Below are 24,412 nucleotides of genomic sequence, written 5' to 3' on the forward strand. Positions count from 1 at the left end.
GGGCTCCCTGCATGGAGCCTGCTTCTCCCTCTGCCTCTCTCTCTCTCTCTGTGTGTGTCTCTCATGAATAAATAAATAAAATATTAAAAAAAAAAAACAAGATAACAAACCCCAAATGGTGTCACTTATGCTAAGCCCCATGTCACCAAATTGAGATTTATTTACAGTTTCAGCCTCTCCCAGAAATGGAGTCTCAATATGGTTAATCAGGAATCACCTAGTCAGTGCTAGTGAGGTTCATCTACCCGTTAGACCCCTGCCATGCCCTAAAGGAAAGTGATTTTGCCATAACCAATCCACTTGTTGCCCAATTAACTTGTTGTTTCTGCTCCTTCTGCCTATAAGAGTCTTTCATTTTGTACAGCTCCTCGGAGCTCTTTTCTACCTGCTAGGTGGGATGCTGCCCAGTTCAGGAATTGTTGGATAAAGCCAATAGATCTTTAAAATTTACTCAGTTGAATTGTGTTTTTTAACAACACAACATGATCACAAATGTGCGTGTGTGCGTGCGCTTGGGTAGTATCAAAACCTTAGTTATTTCTGAGCTGAGTGGTGGAACATGGGTAATTTGTAATTAGAATAAAGAATCACAAAATCATTCGTATTTGTTGTCACCAAAAGTAAATTTCAAGCCAAAAGCATTATTGTTAGTTGGAGAGGTGGTAGAGGAGGGGAAAAACTAGAATGTAATGATATTAATGACAACGGCTACTATGAATGTAGGGCTATGTGTCATGCGCTGTTCACAATCTGTTTTATTTGTCAAAGTCTTTAACAGCTTTTTTAAAAAACACTTTATTTATTTATTCATGAGAGACACAGAGAGAGAGAGGGGCAGAGACACAGGCAGAGGGAGAAGCAGGCTCCATGCAGGGAGCCCAAGGTGGGAGTTGATCCTGGTTTCCCAGGATCATGGCCTGGGCCAAAGGCAGGCGCTAAACCACTGAGCCACCCCGGGATCCCCTAATGGCTGTTTCAAGTAAAAACTAAGAGGTCCTACCTAGGATAAACAGTCCAGTTCTTCCCTAGCCTTCCTGCCTCCTGGAGGGAACATTCTTGATTACGTGCAGACAGACATATGACTACTTACCTTTAGAACTAATGTAGTATATAGCTGGGGTCTCACCTAGCACTGGCACTGACTTTTTTGTTTTCCAGCTTTTCATCTTGGTCTTTAAATCACGCTGGTGACAAAGATGTAGCTGAAATTTCCACTCAGTGTTTTTGCTTTTGAGATTTATGCCTTTTTATCTGAAAAAAAATCAACGTAATGATTTTTGTTGTTTTTGCAACAAACCAGAGATGTGATGAATGAGCAGCTCTCACAGGTGTCCACGAAAAATATTTTTACAATAGGCTGCTGTTTGGGTCACAGACTAGGCTCGGCAACGCCCTCTTAGAGACACTGGTAGGCAACTGCGCCACCGTGTGGTATCGAGGGGTATGGAGGCACATTTCTTTCTTTTTTTTTTTTATGACTTTCCTAGTTTTACACTGTAAGTGCCGAAAGTAACTTTAGTGGCCACTGGGTGGGGCTCTTTCTATTTGTTGTGGAAACTGAGACCCAGACAAGTGTTCCCATCAACCCGGGTCTTGAATCCAAATCTTCAGGCCCTCTTCAGACCCTTTCTTGCCTCACAGCTGCTTCCAGTTCTAGGTATGTCAGCTGTGGGGAAGCTTAGTGCAAAAACTCGGTTTTACATCCAAGGAAACCGAAACTTAGAGGGGCTAAATGATTTGCTGGAGGATCCACACAGCTCATATTGTGTCCCTCCATTCATTTACTCACCAAATATTTAGACATGTGTCTACTATATGTCAGGCTCTGTTCAAGACACTGAAAACACAATAGTGAGCAAAGTAGACAAAAATCCCTTCATACATCATCTACCAAGGGAGACAGACAAGATAAGCAAGTAAAATGCATAATATAATATTTAAAGAGGGCTCAATGCTAACATGAGAAAAAGGCAGAATGCTGTTTAGGGGGAGAGAGAGGTGAACTACTGGAAGAGGTCACATTTCAGAGTGGCCAGAGCTGGGCTCTTTCCCAAGATGACTTTTGAAATAAAGATCTGAAGGAATTGAGGAAACCAGCCTTACAGATATGGGGGGAGGACATTCAGGTAGAGGAGACAACCTAGCGGGAATGAGAGTTCCAGGCAAGAAGGAGGTAGGAGAAGTCATGGAGGCGGGGGGGGGGGGGGGGGGGGGAAACAGACCATGTGGGGCTTTCAGGTCAAAGAAGGATTTGGGCTTTTACTTTGAGTGACATGGAAGCCACTTGGGAGTTTTCATCAGGCGAGTGGTGTGGTTGGACTTTAGGATGGAAACTCTTGGGCTGCCAGGCTCACAATGAGCTGCAGAACACAAGGGTAGAGACAGACAAGGAGGCTCTCTGGTGACTGTGGTAAGAGCTAACAGCAGGTCGGGCAAGGGAGGTAACAATGGATATGGTAAAATGTGGCCCCAATTTTAAAATATATTTCACAGTAGAGCAAGAAGCTTTGCTGATGGATCAGGAGTATGAAAGAGAGGAGACAGGGGTGACACCGAGGTTTTTGGCCTGAGCAACTAGAAGCGTAGTGTTACCATTCCTAGAGATTGGAGGGAGCCCCTCAGCAGCTTACTATTAGACCCGCTAAGTGTGAGATTGCCAGCCCACACCACGGTGTCAGGCCCGCGGTTGATTATGTAGATCTGGAGTTCAGCCAAGGACCATTAAGTTGTAACAGTCAGTGAAAACATCACCTCCATAAGGTGACTAAGGGCACCATAATGACTAGAAAACATCCAGGCCCAAATGATAAATACTTCCTGTTTTAGCATTGGGCTTTCCCAACTTCTACCCAAAGAAACCTTTGAAATTAGCTCTGCCTTGCATACAGGAAGCTATTTACCTTTTGCTCACAGACATGAGACTTGAGTCCCCTGACACTGGTTAGGCCTTTTGGAGGATGGATGAGTGTTTCCTAGGTTATGGAATGGAGCCTGTATGAGGTCAGAGGGCAGCCTGCCAGGCCTGCAGAACACCAGGGAAACTATCCTAAGCTTTCTGTCTTACTAAAGGGAGAGGAGATCCAACCTGAGGCCTTCTCTTCTTTGCTTCCTTGGATTTTTTGATACCCAGGTCAGGTGCAATTGCTTGCAGCTGTGTGGTCTCTTTATTATTTTATTACCTGCACTTGCCATCCTGCACAATAGCTCTGTACATGATGAAACTGACATTCCTTCTTTTGCATCATGTCCTCTCTTGGGGACAAGGACAAGGGAGGGCAGAGTGACTGAGCACTTACTGAGTTTAGGAACTGATCCATATGCCCTCAATCAGTATACAAAGACAATGCCACCGACCTACCAACTATGACACTGATTGTTACAACTGACCTTCAAACAATGGTTTACAGTTCCAAAGGCACTTTTGCATAAGAGCACTGGTGCGTGATTAAAAGTATAGACTCTGAAGCCAGACCGCTTGGGTTCGAATCCCACTTCTGCTATGACTTGCTGTTGGTCTAAGACAATTAAACTATGTGTTAAGCCTCAGTTTCGACTGCAAAAAAAAAAATCAGGATAAAAAAAATCGCAACCCCTAAAGTGTTTTAAGAGCTTCACTGAGGTATAATTAATGTATGAAGAACTGGATATGTTTGATGGGTACGATTTGATGATCATGTAGGTCTGCAATCCTCTGAGGTCTAAAGTGATTTTAAGGATTGAGATGATACATGGGCAGCACTAAAATCAATGCCTGGGACATAGGGAGCCCTTAATCAAGGCAGAAGTGATATTACCTCCTGGGGCCCTCAAAAAAAATCCTATAAGGTGGATATTCTTTTTAGCCAACTTTACTAATAAGGAAACTGAGGCTCAGAGAGGCTATTCCGTGTGGTAATACAGCAGGACATAGCATAAGCACTACACCCAGTCGTGAGGATTCCTTAGCTTTCCCACTAGGAATCTAATTCCTTAGGGCTTGACACGTGGGGCAGCCCACTCACCCTTCACCCTCCTCTTCCCTTTCTTCTTCCCAAAGTCAGAGGCTGAGCCCAGGCGTCCAAGCCCAGGGCCAGGCTGAACCCCTGCCACCACGTGAGATGCAGCATAGCCTCCGCCTCAGAGGATCCCTAGTCCAGAGGTTCTCACCCAGCTGGAGGACTGACTAGGGACGTCTGTTTGGGCCCCAGGGAGAGTGCAGAGGCAGTCGGGTTTCCACTCAGTCCCATACCTGGTTTCCACTCAGTCCCATACCTACCTGAGAACTAGCAGCCTTGGGAGGCACCTTTCTGCGCCAGCGCTGGGGGGTTATCCTTGGCCTCTGGACATTTAAATTCCCATGCTCCGCTTCTGAGCCTCTGGCACATCATGAGTAGAAGCTCTCTCCGGGGTGAAATGGAACAATTTCCCCATTGAGAAGTGGGCTGGATGTGGAGGAACAGAAAACCTCCCAGGGGCTTGGCCTGAGCTTAGGTTTTGACTTGAGCAACCTGGCATCTTGTTTTTCCTCTCTCTCTTAATCCTCCCTTCCTTCCTACCTGCCTACATTCCTCCCTTCCTCCCTCCCTCCCTCCTACCTGTTGTCCACCCTTCCTCCCTCCCTGCCTTTAAAGAGAATGGTGCTCTGTGCTCTGCGGCCTGCTCCCCATGGGCAGAATTGCGACAGACATCCTAAGTGAGCACTAGAGATCTCAGAGATCTGGCTACTCCGACCTGAGGCCGCCTGCTTACTAAACTGGGTGAGCTGGGTTCAGAATGGCCACTTTGCACAATTCAGGTGTCTTTGGTGTGGGGCATGGATTTGGCTAGGTGTGACTGTTCTGCTCCTAATTTAAGCCACTAGTTGTAAATATAGGTCTTGGTGCCTATTAATAACCCGCAGTCAGCACACTTGTCTCCTGTTCCTCCAATTACTGCAACTGTGCCCCCCTCTCTCCACTGCCTCCCTCCACAGCTCTGCAAGCACAGGCTGAGCCATCCGTGTACCTCGTGAGCCGTGGCTGAGCCTGTGCATGCCGTCCACTTTGTCTCCCTTCCTCTCTTCTGGGGCCAGGACACCAAGTCACTAATGTGGCTAGGTGAGAAGGAAAGGAAAGAGGAAAATAAAATAATAGCAGTTCACTCTGATAAACCTTGAAACCCTTAAAATTATAGCCCTGGGCTATCCTTGGCTTGCTGTCCTTGGCTATGAAAATAGTGGTCCTGGTTCTTAGCACTCCCGAGGTCAGAGGTTTGGATAAGGAGCCTTTCCACTCAGTAGGATTGCTAGCTTTTGTCTATGAGATTTCCAGTGCCCCATTCAGTTTGCTCCCTCCCATCAGCTTCTCCTTTTTATAACCTGCGGCCAAGAAAGGAGTCGAAATATGTAAATAAGGAATACCGCAAATATTACCTGAAAATGGGGGTTTGAAACTTGAAAGTCACCAAAGAAAAGAAGCATCTTGATAGAGGAGACCAAGAACTCTAGGACAAACTGTCCTGAGTTCTGTGTCCCTAGTTACCAACTAGAGCCCCTCTTGCCCACAGCTGCCTCTTCCAAAAAACGAGGATAGCAATCTACACCTGCCTCGGTGCAGAGGATGACACCAGATTGTTTCTCAAGATCTCTCCCAGTTCTGATGAAACAAAACTGAACAGAGGAATGGAAGCTACCAGTAAACTGGGCAAGAGGAATCAAGGGCCTGTGGTGTCCAAGAGCCTTCTTGGTTGGTACCCATGAAAGCAGATTGCCAAGTGTGGCATCTGCAGAAGAAATGTGAGATCCTAACAGTGTCTGACAGTAGTAATATCAGCCTCGGGCCCTTTGGTAATTCCATCCCAGGTAATCACACTGCTATAATCCTACCACCTCCTGCAGACATCACTTCCTCCGCCTAGCAAATTCCTTTAACACCTAGCACAAAGCTTCACACACTAGGAACCCTTTCCTAGATATCCTGAAGACACACAGGAGGCTTTCTCTCTGGGTCCCGTAGGACGGACCCACATTTGGAGCCCCCAGTGCTTTGCACTACCATCTGCTGCCCATCCTGGACCATCAGAAAGACGTGGCCTCTTTACCTTTGTGGGGCGCAATTTCTGTATGTCCTCCTTGAAGGGAGAGACATAATAGTACTTATATAGTGACCTTCCATCTATAAAGGGCTTTCCCCTACATATTCTTGTTGAGCCCTCACACAGCCCTGGGAGGATGACACAAAGAGGTGAAGTGACTTGCCCCGGTCATTTGGTGAGTGGCAGAGCTAGAAGATCTAGATCAGTTCAGGAACCATAAAACCCTTGTAGGTGTCCCTGACTGCTTCTTGTCATGTAGTAGAAAGCTTCCCAAAATAGTAATGTCCCCCTCAGCTTCTTTCTCCTTTCTTTCCCATCAAGTTCAAGTGTCAGACAATGAAGATAGCTGAGTCAAGTCCCAAGGGAATGAAAGTGGTAATATCCTGCCTTCTTTACTTGCTTGTCTACCTCCTCTGGCAAAGACCCTTTCTGGAGGCATCTAATGTCAGGGCCTGGGCCCTCTGTCTTAAAGTATGATCTTTATGAGGTGTGTCGCAGACCCTCTTGCTCAGCCGGCAACCTGGTATAAGCCACAGCATAACTGGGGGCTCTTGAGGGCTCATCTATATTGAAATACTGTGCAACTAAGTTTTTTCACCTGTAAAAATAGGAATTCAACTGAGCAAGCATCACTTAGATGCCACCATGTACAGAGCCCAGAGCTAGGTACTGGGGATAGAGATGCAAGGATACATAGGGTATGGTCTCTGTCCTCAGTAAATGTAAAGTCAAGTGGGAAAGACAAGAATTGAAAAAAAGACAACACAGTGCTCACTTCGGCAGCACATATACTAAAATTGGAACGATACAGAGAAGATTAGCATGGTCCCTGCACAAGGATGACACACAAATTCGTGAAGCATTCCATACTAAAAAGAATAAAAGAAAAACAGACACTACAGCAGAGTGAAATAAAGTAAGATATGAAAGAAAGGCTATTACCTGATGTGCTTACCTCACACAGGCCTAGAATCAAGTATTCTGAAGGCATCATACAAATATAAGCAAATATTACACTATCTGGCTTCTGTAGGAGACACCAGTTGGGTCGTCTGTTCACATCCCCTTTCTTTTCCAAGAACTCCTAGAGCCAAATTCATGATGTAATGGCACTCCCTTCCCATCCCACCTCCTCTAAGCACCACCAGCCATTTTACTTGATTGAATTAGGAGCAGACCCCTTGCCCCAGGTAGGCCATGTAGAGTCCCTGTTCTGGGTTTGGAATGGGAATGAAGGTCAGTCAGTCACAATCACCTGGGGCTTTGAGAAGAGGAGATACAAGTTCTGGAGGCATGGACCACTATCTTCTGACAAGGTAGCTTGAAAGTTAAAGAATGCCAAGCTGCCACATTTGGGTGGAAGCATGGAGCAGAGGCTCAGAGAGCAGGGAAGGCAAGAGGCAGAGGCTCCCTGATATTCAGGACAAGGTTCAAATCTGTCCCTGCCCACCGGAATGATAGCCCAGCAAGGAGCATCTTTCACTAAAGATAGCTCTGATGGGCTTCAATCACTTGCAGCTGAAAGGTTCATAATTAAGCAGTTTCTAAACAAATTCAGCTCAGGCTAGTGTTGAACAGAAGTCCTCCCCTAGCCTATGTAAGAGTTGTGTCATTCATTCATTCATTCATTCATTCAGCCAATCAGTTAATGAATATTATTGAATGCCAACCATTACAAGCCTCATAAGAAGAAAAAAAAAGTTGGCTGTACCCTCTATGATATAAACTACTGCTGGATGTCAGCCTTCTGACCAGCCAGCCCTCAAAGCTCCTGAAATTACCCAGGTGTGCCATGGGAACACACTGGTGTTAACTGAACTTGCTGTTTTTGCAATTATCCCTTGGAAATTTTGAAGCATTAGACACTATGATGTTTGTCTGCACCTCCCCACTCTCCCTTTTGGTAGCATCTGTCAGACCCCACTCCTGCCACACACACACACACACACCTTTGGGGGGCTTTTCCATCCTGGCCCATGCTCTGCAGGTGAGGTTGCTAATCACAGGATCCTTCCCTCTGATCACAGGATGGACATGGGACCTAAGCTAGGCAATCAGAATCTCTTCCTGGAAAATCTGGATTTTGAGCTGAGACAAATACAGAGGCTCATCTCATAGCAGCACCACATAGAAAAGATCCCCAGCTATCCTGCTGAGCTCAGGGCAGCCGGTGTCCTGCTCTCAATTGTTCAGTTGTCCCTTTAAAGCTGTAGCCTCTCCAGTACCCATCACTCAAAAAATAAAAATCTTTTGAACTAAATTAGCCGATCAGGTATTTATAACCAGAGTCCTGACACATCTCCTTTTCGGACAAAAAGCCCATGGGTGAGTGAAGAAAAGACAAGGAAAGGTCAGGAGAGAGAGGACGGTCGCATCGTGTCCTGTACCCAAGCCTATACCCCAAGCCTAGACCCAATTTTTAAGACTCTTTAATGAATCTATATTTACCATGAGTTTTTTTTATTTATGGAAATATACACGTGTCATTTGGCTGAAGGCTCAAACTTATTTCAGGAAAGCAAGTCTGTCATTTCTCCAAAGCCCCTGTTAGCTCCTTCCACACCTGTTCCCCATTCTGCTAAACCACCTATTGCTCATTTCCAAAGCAAAGAATAAGGACCCAGATTCCAGAGTAGGATACAAGTGATACTTGAAGAGACAGGTCTGTGATTTTTGTCATAAATGCTCTTTTTTTAGTAGGCTGCACTTCTAGTATCGAGCCCAATACAGGACCTGGACTCACAACCCTGAGATCAAGACCTGAGCTGAGATCAAGAGTCAGATGCTCAACTGACTAAGCCACCCAGGTTCCACTCCTCCCTTTTTTAAAAGTCTATTTATTTAGTAATCTCTACTCCCAATGTGGGGTTCAAACTCAAGACCCCAAGATCAAAAGTTGTGTGCTTTTCTGAGCCCACCAGGCATGTCACAAGTGTTCTTAATGGACATTCTGTATTCTTTCAGTCAACACAGATCCCTTATGAAATACATTCCATATCTCATAAAGTTGTCTCCCAAAATAAGACTCATAGAATCCCTAATAATAGATCACTAATCCAACCCTGTTATTTTACAGATTGGTAAGCTTGGGTGCAGGGAAAGTAAGTGGCATACTCACCAGCACAGTAGCAAATCTGAGAAAACCTGAGAGAACTCAGGTTTTATTAGCACCACACCAGAGTCTTTTCCACCACTTCATGCCTTCTTCCACAGTGCAATTCACTTTCTTTTTCTTTTCTTTAAGGATAAGACTGTTCTTAATCTTAAAAAAAAAAAGAATGTTATTAATCTCTTTATATAAATGTTTCATTGGGCAATAAATACTTGACAAAGAATCTGGATACAGAAACCCTAGAGAATTTGCTTCCACTACCACCTGAGATCTGTAAATTATGTGAATTATGACAGTAAGGATACAGAATCCAAATAACAATTTAAACACGTCCAAGTTTTAATTAAATATAATGTATACAAAGTAAGTTACCCAGTACCTATGTATGTTGTATGTATATATGTAAACTCCTCCAAGTGACTCAATTACATGGTAGACTTAGAACTAAGGAAAGAAAATGACAAGGAGTTTGACTGGCAGGAGGTGTTTACAGGGACTTCTCAGTGGTGGTGAGTTCTCCATCACAGGAGGTCCAGCAGAGGCTGGGCAAACAACCATTTGTCAGGGATAGAGCACTCCAACAATTTTATAAGCACCAGAACCTTCCCAAGAACTTCTTTTTATAAAGATTTTATTTATTTATTCATGACAGAGAGAGAGAGAGAGACAGAGAAAGAGAGAGAGAGAGACAGAGAGAGAGAGGCAGAGACACAGGCAGAGGGAGCCCGATGTAGGACTGGATCCCGGGACTCCAGGATCAGGCCCTGGGCTGAAGGCGGCGCTAAATTGCTGAGCCACCTGGGCTGCCCTCCAAGAGCTTCTTTAAACAGAAATTGCTGCGCCCCACCCCAGAGTTTCTGATTCAAGAAGTCTGGGATGGAGCTTGACATTTGGCATTTCTACTCAGTACCCAGGTAACACTGCTGCTGCTCATCCAGGACCACACTTTGAGAGTCACTGTGATAGAAGGAATTTGAAAGTAATGGAGGTGAGCCACTTCACTGCAGTTGAGCTATACAGAACAAGGTCCCATTACTCTTTAATGTCCAATCAGACAGCTTGAGTCCAGTTTTGCCATGCGAGCTACCTTTGGTGATAGCTCTAAATCCTGTGCATTCTGTGCTCACCTTGAGGCTCAAGGACACCTAGAGGGCTCCTAGTTGCTGGTTTTTTAGGATCAGCTGCCAGAGATGTGGTGTCAAACTCACACCTGGGACATGATATTCCTCTGAAAACAGCATCACAGGCAACGGAAAGAGCCATTGATGGTCTTGTGACAGAACACTGGTCCTCACTCACTGCCAGTGACTTACAGAAGCAAGAGAATCTAGCCATTGCTGCCTGTGGGACCACTACTAAAAGAAGGACATTTTGGGGGTGCCTGGGTGGCTCAGTCAGTTAAGTGCCAGACTCTTGATTTTGGCACAGGCCATGATCTCAGGGTCATGAGATCGAGCCCTAAGCCTTGGGTTGGGCTCCACGCCCAGTGTGGGGATTCTTTCTCTCTCCTCCTTTTGCCTCTTCCCCTCCCCTGCCTCCTCTCAAAAACAAAAAACAAAACAAAACAAAAAACAAAGAAGAAACCACACACACAAAAAACAGAAAAGATAAAAAGACATTTTGCAAAGCCCTACACCATCTTTGCCTATACCTATGAGAGCACATAATCAACATTTATTGACCTTTCACCCTGCATCAAGTATTGTTCTAAGCAAGTTAAATGCGTCCAACTCTCATTTAATCCTTTTAAGTACTCTATAAGCAGTATTGGTAGGACTGGGGCTTGAACCCAGAGACTTCAGCTCCACACCCCACACTGACACCCTTAATCAGAGAGAAAATAGTTGTCAGAGTATAAGGGATAGAGGTCTCTTCTCCCACTGGTCCGCCAGGCCAGAGCTTTAACCTCTGGGTGTTATCATGGCCTTGCCACACCTCTAAAGAGCCGGGCTCCTAGAGTTTCATCTGTGTGTCTCACATGTACACGTAGTTACTGTTTCTGAAGCTTATTCAAAGTCCCAGGTGACTAGGTCAGGCAAGGTTTTCAGGTGTATACACCTCACTGCCCACATGGGCCTTTCCAATATGACAATCTCTGCTGGTGCTGAGTACAATTTGCCATTCCAGGTTCCCCCACCACCACCGATTTAAGTTACCCTTTGGGGAGCCTTGGTGTCCCCTTCTGCCTGTTGACCTTAGCTGGGATCACCTGAGGCATCAAAAGTGTTGAATAATATTAAACCCCAAAGAAATGTTGTCTGAGTATTGGATCCCTTTCATTCAAGGAGGGTCCCTGGCCTCCAGTGCTTACTTCTCCAACCTCTCCCCAAAAGTCAACCACATACAAGGAATGAGACACAGCTCTAGCTGGGAAACTCATCTTGATTGCTTTCTTCCTCCAGGACAATTCCGTCATCCACTGGCTTTGTCTTAGGAAACTAAAAAAGACAACTCAGACAATTCTTGCATATCAAGATCTGCCCCAAATCCTTTGTTGTATCCATCCAAACATGGGTTTTGGTAGGTGCCTCTTTTAAAAGGCAGCTTCCCTCTATAATAAAATAATGAAGTTTTTACCTTCTTTGGGTCTTCCTACCCAAGCATTGGCAGTTTAACAGTGTTATCAGTCGAAATATAGTGAGCACCCATTACATTTAGGGCACTGTGCTAGGAGCAAGGGGTATTAATAAGATATATTCTGTCTAGGAGCACCTGGGTGGCACTGTTAGTTAAGCATCCAACCCTTGGTTTTGGTTCAGGTTATGATCTCAGCATCCTGGAATCCAACCCTGAGTTGGACTCCACACTCAGTGCAGAGTGTGCTTGCACTTCTCTTTCCCTCTCCCCTGCCCCTCCCCCCCATGCTTGCACATCACACACTCTCTCTCTTTCTCAAATAAATAAATAAGTCTTAAAAAAGATACAGTCTGTCCTAAATGAAAAGGATGAAAGGCTGCAGCATCCACCCTGGATCTCCTGCCCCAAAGATGATGAAGAAGGACATGGGGTGGGGAGAAGGGGTGGGTAGATAAGAAGGAAGAGGCAATAATCAGTAGTCTGAAGACTGTCTGTTAGTAAAACCAGAACAGCCTGACATTAATTCTATTTAAGGACAGCCTCAACAGAGAAGTCTTATTAGCCAAAGCTATCAAAACAGACCCACTTTCTAAATATGTGGCTAAACTTTTCACTCTCCAACAACTACGTACAGAAACATGCTACAAGAATAAATTTTTTCAACACACTCTCTATAATACATAATGATGTTCCTGTTTGAAGAGCAAAATAATTGAGGTGTAGATGGTGAGTGACTTGCCCACTATTATGATAAAAAATACTACTAAGTGGTTCTTAGGGGCTTACTGGCAACGGCCTTAGATTTCGCGTGTGACTGGCCCTTGGGTGAGCATCGTAGGTATCTTATTACTACATAACAAGCCACCCCCAAATTTAACCACTTACAATGACAATTATCTACTTGCTCATGATTCTGCAGTTGGGGCTGGGCTTATCCAGACTCACATGGGGTCACTCATGTGCTTGCAGTCTTCTGGTGGGTTGACTGGAACACAACGATCTAAGATGAGCTCACTTACGGCCTGGGACAGCTTGATGCTGTCAGACGTTCCTGTCCCCCTGATGTCATTCAGTAGCCTAATGCAAGCTTACATGGCTGCAAGAGTGTGCCAAGAGGGCCACTGGGGAGCTGTAAGAACTCTTAGGCCTAGGTTCTGAAACTTGCATATTGTGATTTTTGCCACATCCCATCAGTTCAAGCAAGTCACAAGGCCAGCCCAAAGTCAAGAAGCAGGCACACAGACTCCACCTCCTGATGGCAGAAGCTGCAAAGTATTGTGACCATGTTTTTCATCCTGTGAGATAGCTGGGCCTCATTTCTTCTGCTCCAGACACCCCGGCTATTATTGTCACTGCTAGGGCATGGCCAACATCTACCAGCCCCTGCTGTCCATGGGAGAGGATAGATTCATTGGAGCTTCAGAGCTTGGGGACTTAATCTTAGCCCTTGGATGATACCCAAACATATTGGATGTTATTCCAAATATATATTGAAATGATCAATGAAGTTGCACACTATCAATCACTATGTAGATGCATTAGTGGTAATTGCTGCCTATGCATCAACCCACAGGTGTACAGGTCAGACATCATCATACATTCAAAGGGCACGTGATTTCTCAGGTGATATCCTGGCATCCCCAGGCATGGCCCATCATTTCCCCAATGACCAGTTAATACACAGTGATAAATAAAGCCATATTAAATGTGTTTAGTAATTTTCTTCAGATTTCAAAATATGTTTTAGAAGAAAATTCTTTTCTACCCTTAATTGTTGTTTGTCTTGATAGGTAGGCAGACCTCTCAATATTTGGTGGAAAAGAAAGAAAAGAAAATCCTGGTTCAGACAAGGAGGCCAAGAGTGAGGGAAGAGCCAGAAATAGTTCTGTACAGGGTATGTAAGAGAGGTCAGCATTGCTACAAATGAATTAAACCCACCCAAGTGAGAGCTTATAAAATACAAATTGTTTTACAGCTTCAAGGTATGCTTTACAAGGTATGTTTTACAGCTTCAAGGTATGAGGTATGACTGAAATGGTAAGCTTCATGGGTTTCAAGCAGACAATATGATAATAACACCATTATCTATGAAGCCATCAGTACAATCAGGATAATGAACATAAAACTCTACAGATGCTCTTGTGCCACTTTGTAATCCCTCCCTCCTGTTCCACTCACCTTTCCCCATCCCCAGATCATCACAGTTCTGCTTTCTGTTGCTATTGATAGCTTTGCATTTCTAAGATTTTTTTTTTTTTTAAGAGAGAGAGCATGTACCCAAGCAGGGAGAGGGGCAGAAAGAGAGGGAGAGAGAGAGAATCTTAAGCAGGTTCCATACTCAATGGGAAGCCCAAAGCAGGGCTTAATCTCATGACCCTGAGATTGTGACCCGAGCCTAAAGTAAGAGTCAGATGCTTAACCAACTGAGCCACCCAGTGGCCTAAGATTTTATATAAATGAGATCACCTAGTATGTATTCTCTTTTTTGTCTAGCTTCTTTCACTCTGCATGACTATTTTGAGTTTTATCTATAGTGTTGAGTACATTGATAGTTCATTCTTTTGAATTGCTGAATAATATACCATTGTGTGGACACAGCATAACTAGTTTAGCCATTCCTCTGTTGATGGATATTTGGGTTATGCTATGGACTGACATGTGACTCTTCCTTTCCCCAATTAATATGTTGAGACCCTAACCCCCAATGTGACTATATTTGGAAATAGGGTCTTTAGGAAGTAATCAAGGAAAAATGAAGTCAGAAGGGTGGGGCCCCGACTGGAGAGGATTAGTGTCCTTATAAGAAGAAATACTAGCAAACTCTCTTGCTTGCTTGTGCTCTTTATCTTTCCAAGCGCCTTCAGAGGAAAGGCCCCATGAGGACAGGGTGGCCATCTGTGGGCCAGACAGAGAGCCCTTACCAAAATCTCAACCCTACTGGAACCCTGATCTTGGAGTTTCCAGCCTCCAGAACTGTGAGAAAATGAATTTCTGCTGTTAAAGCAGTGCAGTCTGTGGGTTCTTGTTATGGCAGCTCATATAGGATTAGACTCATATAGGTTGTTTATAGTTTGGGGCTGTTGTAATGAAGCTGCTATGAATGTTCGTGTACATCATTGTGTGGATATCTGCTTTCATTTATCTTGGGTGAATATCTAAAAGGGGAATATCTGGGTCATATGGAATATGTACATTTATTCTTTTAAGAAACTGTCAACACTTTTCCACAGTGGCTATATCATTTTGCATGTCCAGCAGCAGCATATGGGACTTCCAATTGCTCTACGTTCTTGCCAATACTTAGTATGTTTAATCTTTTTAATTTTAAAAAATTCAATTTTTTGATGGCAATTTAATTTGCCATTCCGGTGAATGTCTAGTGGTAGCTCACTGTGGATTCAGTATGTATCTCCCTAATGGCTAATAATGGAGCTCACCTTTTTCACGTACTTATTTGCCACCTTATATCTTCCTTAGTGAAGTATCTTTTCAGATCTTTTGCCCTCTTAATCACTGAGAGCTAATTAAATGCAAATTCGAATAAGCAGAAGCATGGAATATTCAATTCTGAATCTTCCCAGCTGCCCAGGTTGGCAGGCTGGGAAAGGAGACCAGAATGTCCAGGAAGAGTATGTGGCATTGGAAACTTGGCAGAGGGGGGTGAGGGCTGTGAGGAGAGTGACAGGGCTGAGGATAAATTCTGCCAGCTTCACAGTTTTGTCTGAGTTTGGCCTTGTGACCTCCCTACCAGCCTTCTCACTGCGAGCACTGAATTTCAGCCCCCGGATCATCTGAGAACCCCAATTTCATGACACTTGCTGTGGGAGTTTCTTGTCACAGGAGTGCACCATCTGTGACTCTTGCCTGAAGACGCCAAGTCTGGAGGCAGAGACAGAGACACCCACAGAAGCACCTAGATAAGATCTGGCCCGGAGTCTTGTCTGGGGGCAGAGTTGAGCACAAAGTAGCATCTGACACACAAACACATTCCACTAGAGCACGGGCCTTGGAAAGGAGGGCCAAGGAGAAAGGACCGCGGGGATGATAGGAGGGAGAACTGGTGATAAGAGTCGGAGCCGTGCTCAAGCACACTGTGCTGGGTCCTGGCTCCCGCTGCGCCCGGAAAAGATAAGCAAGAGAGAATCCAGGAAAGAGCAGGATACATGATTAAAGAAAGAAGCAGCTGATTTATGAGGCCAACTTCACAGAGCTCGCTGAAGCTAGTTCATCTAATGAAATGTAACTGAAGTTAATTTTCCATCAGAGCCTGAAAAGCAATGGAAGTGCTCATATAAAAGATTAGGAAAACTGCAAATGTGAGAGTCAGCTTGTCTAGCAAACCCATTCAGTAAAATTAAAATAACATCTGTATGAATCAGACCAATTCCTGATCTAAACTTGTCTTCTCTGTATCCTGACAAGCCTCTTGTAGACCTTCTCTCATTCTCTTCCACCTCTCTCTCTTTATTCCCTCCCTTTCTTTTTTTCTGGTGAATGTCATAACTGTACACAAAACCTCAGCTCTGCAAGTTCTTATTGTTTCACCTTGAGAGGAATCTTCCTGGTTGGCTGGCGTCAGTGGGTCTGTCCATCCATGGACGTATCTGTATTCATTTGGCTCCATCCAGCTCACTGGGGCTAAGGTTTACCCCTATCCCTTCTCTCACATCCCAATTGCTCTTTTTTTAAAAAATATTTTATTTATTTATTCATGAGAGACACACAGAGAGAGGCAGAGACACAGGCAGAGGGAGAAGCAAGCTCCATGCAGGGAGCCCAATACGGGACTCAATCCTAGAACTCCAGGATCATGTCCTGGGCCGAAGGCAGGCACCAAACCACTGAGCCACCTAGGATTCCCCCAATTGCTCTTTGAATTAGGCCTTTCTTCAAGCCAGAAGCTTAGGAAAAGATAATAAATGACCCTTAATTCCACCATCCTGTTAAAAAGAAACAACTGGCCTCAAATGGAGTCACTTTTGCTAAGTCCCATCAACACCAAATACCTAACTGCAGTTTCTCAGAATGGAATTTTAAACCAATCAGTCTAAAATTTTCTGATTAGCACCACTGAGTCATGGCATAAGACCCTCTCTTGTCCCCACTCTGAGGGAAGGTGACCTTACCTGAAACAATTTTTTCTCTTGCTAATAACCTCCTTGTCTTGCCCCATTTCCACCTATAAAATCTTTCCACTTTTTTTCCCCCTTTTTTCCCCAAGTTTTTATTTAAATTCCAGTCAGGGAACATAATAGTGTAATATTAGTTTCAGGAGTTGAATTTAGTGATTCATCACTTACAACACCCAATGCTCATCACAAGGGCTCTCCTACATGCCCATCACCATTTAACCCATCCCTCCTCCCAACATCTTTCCATTTTGTACAGCTGCTGGGAACTCCCTCTATTTGCTAGATGAGATGTTGCCGGGTTCAGGTATTGTTGAATAAAGGCAGCTTAGATGCTCAAATTTCCTTAGGTGAATTCTTGTTCAGCAGGCCTCACTTTGCTCATAGCATCATGCTGTGTTGGCATCCAGAGAGTGAAAAAGCAAAAGGACTGACTCCCCTTGTCAGATGGGCACTTGGGGATGGGGCGCTGAGAGCACTGAGTAAAGGATCATCAGAGAGTCAAGTGTGGAGAGATTCATGGAGCCTCCCATCCCCCACCACCTAGGAAGAGCAGCACCAGGCAGGATGTTGGTGGCCCAGGAGAAGCTGAAGGGGAATAGGGCAGTCACGCTGTGCTCCTTCCTACTCTGTGAGTCTCACCATTCACAACTTTGCCTGGCTCAGGAACTCAAACAGCTTCCCCAGAGCCTTAGCTTCTTATAAGACAAGCCACCAGATGTAAGTGAAATTGTCCTTGACTTTCCCAAGAAGTGCCTCCCTAGTTATGGCAGCTCATATAGGATTAGACTCATATAGGTTGTTTATAGTTTGGGGCTGTTGTAATGAAGCTGCTATGAATGTTCGTGTACATCATTGTGTGGATATCTGCTTTCATTTATCTTGGGTGAAGATACGCCTCCTTTCATATATAGGCGTAATCTGGATATATAGCCCACTAACAATCTCTTCAAGCTTCTGTAGCTTTTTATTTTTTTATTTTTTAGATTTATTTATTTATTCATGATAGACACATAGAGAGAGAGGTGGAGACACAGGCAGAGGGAGAAGCAGGCTCCATGCAGGGAGCCCGACGTGGGACTCGATCCCGGGACTCCAGGATCGCGCCCTGGGCCGAAGGCAGGTGCTAAACCGTTGAGCCACCCAGGGATCCCCTTCTGTAGCTTTTTAAATGATGAGTCAGTGAGCATTGAGTGAAATCCACTGACACTGAGAGTCGCAGAGTAAACATTTCTACTCCATGTTAATGATGCCAAAGTCTTGTTTCAACTGTTCAAGTCTAGTAGCATCTATATTAGAAGATAGGGATGTCATTTCTCCATTGTCTTGAGCAGCAGTGGAAGCCTGTTGTCATTTATCCAAATCAGCCCAGTTATAGCAATGGGTAGAGGGATGTTGTGGAAGTTTAGTGCTCTATCCCTGATTGGCTCTGTGACTCTAAGCCATTTTACTTTTTCAATTTCAATTTCTTCTTTGAAGAACTCAAAAGAGGGATCCCTGGGTGGCTCAGCAGTTTAGCACCTGCCTTCGGCCCAGGGCGCCAGATCAAGTTCCACATTGGGCTCCCTGCATGGAGCCTGCTTCTCCCTCTGGCTGCGTCTCCTTCTGCCTGTGTCTCTCCCTCTCTCTCTCTCTCTCTCTCTCTCTCTCTCTCTGTCTCTCATGAATAAATAAATAAAATCTGAAGAAATCAAAAGATTGCGTCAGAAGATTTCATCAGACCTAATCTGTATTGATTTCCTTGGGCTGCTGCAATGAAACATCACAAAATGGGTGACTTATCAAGGAGCTGGAAAGGTTGGGGTTCTGAGGGAGAATCTCTCTTGTCTCTCTTCTAGCTTCTGGTAGTTACAGGTGTTCCTTGGCTTGTAGATGGCTTTCTCCTCCCTGAATCTTCACATTGTCTTCCCTTTAAATCTGTCTCTCTGTCCAAATTTGCCCTTTTCAGAAAGGAGGACACAAGACAAGTTGGATTACCTCATCTTAACATGATCCTCTGCAAAGATCCTATTTCCAATAAGGTCACATTCATAGGTACTGAGGATTAGGACTTCTGTGTGTTTTTAGGGAGATACATTCAATACATAGCACTAACTTTGAAAAAAAAATCAGTAAGGAAGAATATATGCAAACCCAAAAGTAAACTGAAATATCTACCAAGAGAAGTCGGAATGAATGATGGGGTAAGTCTCCATTGCTGTCCACCTAGCCTGATCTTTGCCTAACTTAAAAAAGATTTTGCAGACTCCTTCCATAGATTACAGGATCTATGGCAGCGATAGTACTCAGGAGGAAAATACAGTTTCAGAGGCTTCCTCAAATAATACCAGAAATACATACATATGAGTGCAAAGGTTTATATGGATTGATTTGTCCTATATATCTATAGAACCAGTAACACACATATCAGTCTAGCCTTTCACACACAATGAAAAGCCAATGAATCTCTTATGTAAATATTCAAAAATCTGCCTCTGGACTATTTTCATTCATTCATTCATCAACTAGATCCACCTGCTTACATAAACTCCATCTTTATTTTTCCTGTGGGGTGAAAATGGAATTTTCATTGACTTACCCTAGCCCTTAAGTTCTTAGAAATAGTGAGGGGTGCCTGGGTGCCTCAGTCAGTTGAGCTTTGGACTCTTGCTTTCTGCTCAGGTCATGATTTCACCGGTTGCAGGACTGAGTCCAGTATGGGGCTCCCCACTCATCCAGGGAGGGGGGACCTGCTTGAAGATTCTGTCCGCCTGCCCCGCCCCCATTATCTTGCATGCATGTGCTCCCTCCCTCTCTCTCTCAAATGGATAAACAAGATCTTGAAAGAAAGGAAAGAAGGAAAGAAGAAATAGCAACACTTTGATCAGCCAGACATTTAAGCCAGAGCCTAGAGAATGGTTTGTACACTGACCAAAGGTCAGTTACTTTTTTGCCTTTGCCTTCTTTGCTCCTGTCATACTCTTTCCTTTCCCTCACCACACAGTTCTCTGTTGAAAGATGCAAAATCTTCGTTGAGTAGCAACCTCTGGAACAATGAGAAAACTCCTCCCCAGAAGACTTGGGACAGATTGGAGCCAACGCATTTCCTCCAGTCCCCGAGCACATTGTTCCCCTCCAGTGACTTCTGCAATCCAGAAACAGCTGCAAATTCCAGTAAAACAACATTCTGATCCGATCCTTCGAGCTATCCTTACCCTTTTGTTTTTCTCTAGGGAGGGAGGAAAGAGGAAAATCCTTGAAAAGCTGGCATGGTGCATTATTTCCAAGCATCTGTTGATAGAGGTGTGAGCCAAGCAGCCTTTTTTGTTAGAGGAAAGGAGAGGGCAAAAATGTAGGAAAGAAAAAGTTTTAAAATAATGGAGAAAAATCTGAGTGAATGAAAGAAAGTTGTACAATAGGAAAAGCATGGAGCACAAACATTGTTCATGCAACACAACTGAAATGTGCTCCTTCAGAAGGCTTAGGTTCACCTTGCCTTACACTTGGGATGAGCCAGGAAGTCAGTTAAGTTCAATATTTAACTTGAGCCATTCTTATTTGAAACTAACCTAACAGGAGAACAACAGGATATATAAAAATGGCACATAAAGGTGCATAAAGAATATATTCCTTCACAAAATAATTTACAGTAATACTTCTGTAATTAGCAACCTCTTTAAGACACTTAAATGGTATGCCGGTTTATGAAATTATCTTTCATTTCTCCTTTCAGATTCACTGTTTACCTTTTCTCATTCCTTGCTGTGCCTGGACTTTATGGGTCTTTATGAGTAGAATCAATGCCTGCCCTCTAGCCTCTGGTGGGGGTTGGCTAAGGGAAGCATCATCAGGATACTGAAGAGATTTATTAATGTGGCCCCCTCCCTGATGGATTTCCATAGGTTGGCTGCTTCTCCCTCCTGGAGATCACAGCTCCTGGGATAGGAGAATATCTTTTCCTCTTCACGCAGCTATGCTCTGCTCCATCACCTTGTCTTTGCATGTGTGTGTGTGGGGTGGGGGGGCGGGGAGTAGGTAACAGAATCCCACTGCTGATCCCAGGGCACTCACTGCATGTTCCTTCTCCAATTTCCTAAACCTCACCTGTACCATAAGAAATATATTAGTCTCTTAAACCCTTCTTAATTGTACAGTTTGAATATGTTCTCTGTTTCCAGGAGGTGCGCTGACTACTACAAGGCATAACTTTTTCTTGGAGCTAGACTGTCTCTTCAGTGCAGCCTTATAGGATGCCCTGTGTCTCCTTCAAAACATCTAGCTTGGTACTGTGTACAGAGTAAACATTGGTCATTCTTGCCATTGATGATTTGAGGAAAGCCTTCACTTCTCTGGTCCCTATTTCCAAGGTCACACTGCCAGACCCATTTAGTGAATCATATAATATTCTATCTGTTTACACAAAGACTGGCCATCATTGTTGCCCAAAACTTGCATTTAATGGGATTTTGCTGCCTCTGAAAACTGTGGTATAATGGAAACAGTAGGTGTTGTATAATGTGGTATAATGGAAACAGTAGGTATGTTGAAGCCTTACTGATCCAGGTTCAATTTTTGGCTCTGCTACTTACTAGTTGAGTAACATGAGGAAAGCTACTTACAGTCCCTGGGAACCACTGCCATCCTCTATAAATCTGAGACGCAGCATTGCCACATCTCTGCCTCCTCCCCCTTGCTCCTTTCCCATCTTCACTAGTGTGGCCAAGTAGAGTTCTTCATCCCTGGTTTGAGCACAATGTCTGGTGGTAGGATGAAGCCAGGTTCCTGAGGAAGAGGGGATAGAAAAGAAAGAAAGGGAAAATGATATAAATTTTAGATATATTGACAACATAGACCATATGGATGATTAATATGGAAAATGTTTTGGGGAGATGTGGAAGAAACTGAAGCTAAGGAAAAAACATAAGAAGAGGGATAAAAAATGAGCAAGGTGGAATATTCCAATGACGCCTGTCTGAAGCAATGCTGCTATATTAGTAGTCTTTACATTGAACACAGATTGAAGAATAAATTTATCCAATATATAAAATAGGGCACTGAGTAGAGAACATGTTCAAAAGAGGAACATAGGAAGTGACCATAATTTTTTCCACCCCTCAAGTGAGTTGGTTTAGAAGTAACTGATAAATTCTGATCAAAATGGAATTTTTTTTTCTTTTTCTAATCCCACCAATAAATTGAGCACCAAAATGCAGGACTCTTGGAACAAGTTGATTTACTCTTATATTATTATTTTTTAATAGATAATATCCCAGTTACTCTTTTTTTTTTTTAAGTAGGCTCCATACCCAGCTCCCACACTGAGAGTAATGGAACATGACTCGGAGCTTGAATTTATAACCTTGAGATCAAGACCTGAGATGAGATTAAGAGTCAGACGCTTAACCAACTGAGCCATCCAGGTGCCCCTACCCCAGTTACTTTTATGGAGTAGGGGAAGAGGTATCTAAGCATCCCTATAAGGCAGCCTTGGTGTGGACTGAAAGACAATTCAAGAGAAAAGGATAGAACTGTTTGTATCATATCCAGGGCTCAGAGTGTCTCCATCACTGGCTACAGTTAAATGTGTTCTTTTGGGAATGGGCCAAGCCTGCATGCCTGCCTGGCTGTTACGAAGAATCATAGTAGGGTCACAGGGATTATAATACCTTCTTTAAAGGGTTGCTATGAGGCAGGTCAATTGAGACAATATACATAAAGAACCTAGTACCCAGCACATAGGAAGAACTTCATACCTGCTCTTTATTTTTTGTAGGGATTTAGACTCTGTATACAATTTAGATAAAAGACTTTTTTCTTTTTAATTTGGAAAATCATGATGGTTGACATTCTCCTATTGGTCATGCCAACTACTGCAACGCCTCCAAAGGGTTTTTTCCCACCTCCTTTACACACCTATCTCCGCAATAAACAATAAAGACATCTGATACCATCGAGGACCAAATAGTACAATGGAGTTAAGTACACAAGTATGTAAGTTGTTCAAAGTTGACTATATGTTCAATAAAAGAAAAATACAGATGAATATATACATATATGTCATTTCCTCCCCAACAATATGGCCCTTAAATCCACGCCAACTACTTCATCTGGTGCTTAACCAAAGAAACAGCCATGGCCATCTGTTCTAAATCTGGGGAAAAACTGGCTGTGTGGAACTTACTAAGAGATGGCACAGAATGCATGGAGCAGTGTAATCTGTACCGTAGGAGTGATTAAAGAGATTTTTAATGTAATTTTTCCATATATGATTTTAGAACCCCAACTCCAAGCAGTGGTGGTAGCCACATGCTAGTGTGTGTTATTTCAAGTTGTCGGACCCTAAGTATACAAGGAAAGTGACTCCTGACAATACCCAATATTACTTTCAGGTTAATTTGGAGACTGTTTAGGAAGCCTCATAGCTGTGAAGACATCTGCATGACCATGTTCCCTCCAATACATTCCTTCTGTCAATTCTGGCACTATTGGTATTTTTCAATTATTTATTTTAAAAATCTGTACTTAGTATCTACTACTTGCTAGGCCCTGTGATCATCTCTAGGAATATAGCAGTGAGAGAAACAAGCTTGGTCTCTGGTCTCACGAAACTCACATTCTAGGAGGGAAGTCAGATATACTGATCAATTAGTCACACAAATTCATTAAATCATTCATTCAACAAATATTCATTAAGAGCCAAGTATGTGCCAGGCATTATGTTAGGCACTGGGGATAATATAATCAACAAAAGAGACTCAAACCCCTCCTTCATGCCATTTATATTTTATTAGGGAAAATAGGAAATAAATAAGATAAATATGTGGGCAGCCCGGGGTGCTCAGCGGTTTAACGCTGCCTTCAGTCCAGGGCCTGATCCTGGAGACCCGGGATTGAGTCCCACATCAGGCTCCCTGCATGGAGCCTGCTTCTCCCTCTGCCTGTGTCTCTGCCTCTCTCTCTCTCTGTCTCTCATGAATAAATAAATAAATCTTAAAAATATATATATATAAATATGTAAACTATATTGTGGTGCTCGCTTCGGCAGCACATATTCTAAACTATATTGTGTAGTAGATACTTGTAAAGCCCGAGGAGAAAAGAATAAAGTAGGGAAGGGGATCTTTAAATGTTGGAGGGTGGTAAATTTCAGATAGAATGGCTAGATAGCATCCCTGAGAAGGTGACTTTTGAGTAAAGCCTTGAAAGAAGTGATAGTTCTAGCCCTATGGGTATCTAGAGGAAGAATATTCTAGGCAGTGGAAACAATCAGTGGAGAAGCATTTGTGGCTGCTGTGGAGAGGAAATGTTAATAGTCTACAGCATTCTGGTCTCGAGGGATAGATGATCATTCTCCAAATGGTTTCTGGGCAGAGCTGGGGCATTGAAGACAAGGGACACAGGAGTGGTCTTTGCTGTGAGCTCTCAACTGCTGTAGAATCTATGGCTTCAAACTGATTGGTCTTCTGTAACCTCTACAATGATGACGGTCTGTGTTCTCTTCATGTGCAATCATCACACTAACCTGCTACCATGATGGCATGTGCTTTCAATTGTGGTTATTGCT

General features: G+C 43.7%; 1 long non-coding RNA gene and 1 other non-coding gene across 2 annotated transcripts in view; one reads left to right on the plus strand and one right to left on the minus strand.

Annotated features, from left to right (window-relative positions):
• Nucleotides 1-969: 969 nt before the first annotated feature.
• The window catches only part of LOC112927233 (uncharacterized), a 46,655-nt gene continuing 23,212 nt past the window's right edge, over nucleotides 970-24,412 (minus strand). The window contains exons 2-4 of the long non-coding RNA XR_012002225.1: nucleotides 21,468-21,630; nucleotides 9,170-9,313; nucleotides 970-1,251 (exon numbers count right to left, since the gene is read on the minus strand). This is a non-coding gene — a long non-coding RNA (uncharacterized lncRNA). The remainder of the gene's footprint in view (nucleotides 1,252-9,169; nucleotides 9,314-21,467; nucleotides 21,631-24,412) is intronic.
• LOC112927307 (U6 spliceosomal RNA) lies at nucleotides 6,819-6,925 on the plus strand. Its single transcript, XR_003236497.1, has one exon. It is a non-coding gene; the product is annotated as a U6 spliceosomal RNA (small nuclear RNA).

The sequence above is a fragment of the Vulpes vulpes genome, chromosome 6 (assembly GCF_048418805.1).
Source record: "Vulpes vulpes isolate BD-2025 chromosome 6, VulVul3, whole genome shotgun sequence".
In the NCBI taxonomy this organism is placed as follows: domain Eukaryota; kingdom Metazoa; phylum Chordata; class Mammalia; order Carnivora; family Canidae; genus Vulpes; species Vulpes vulpes.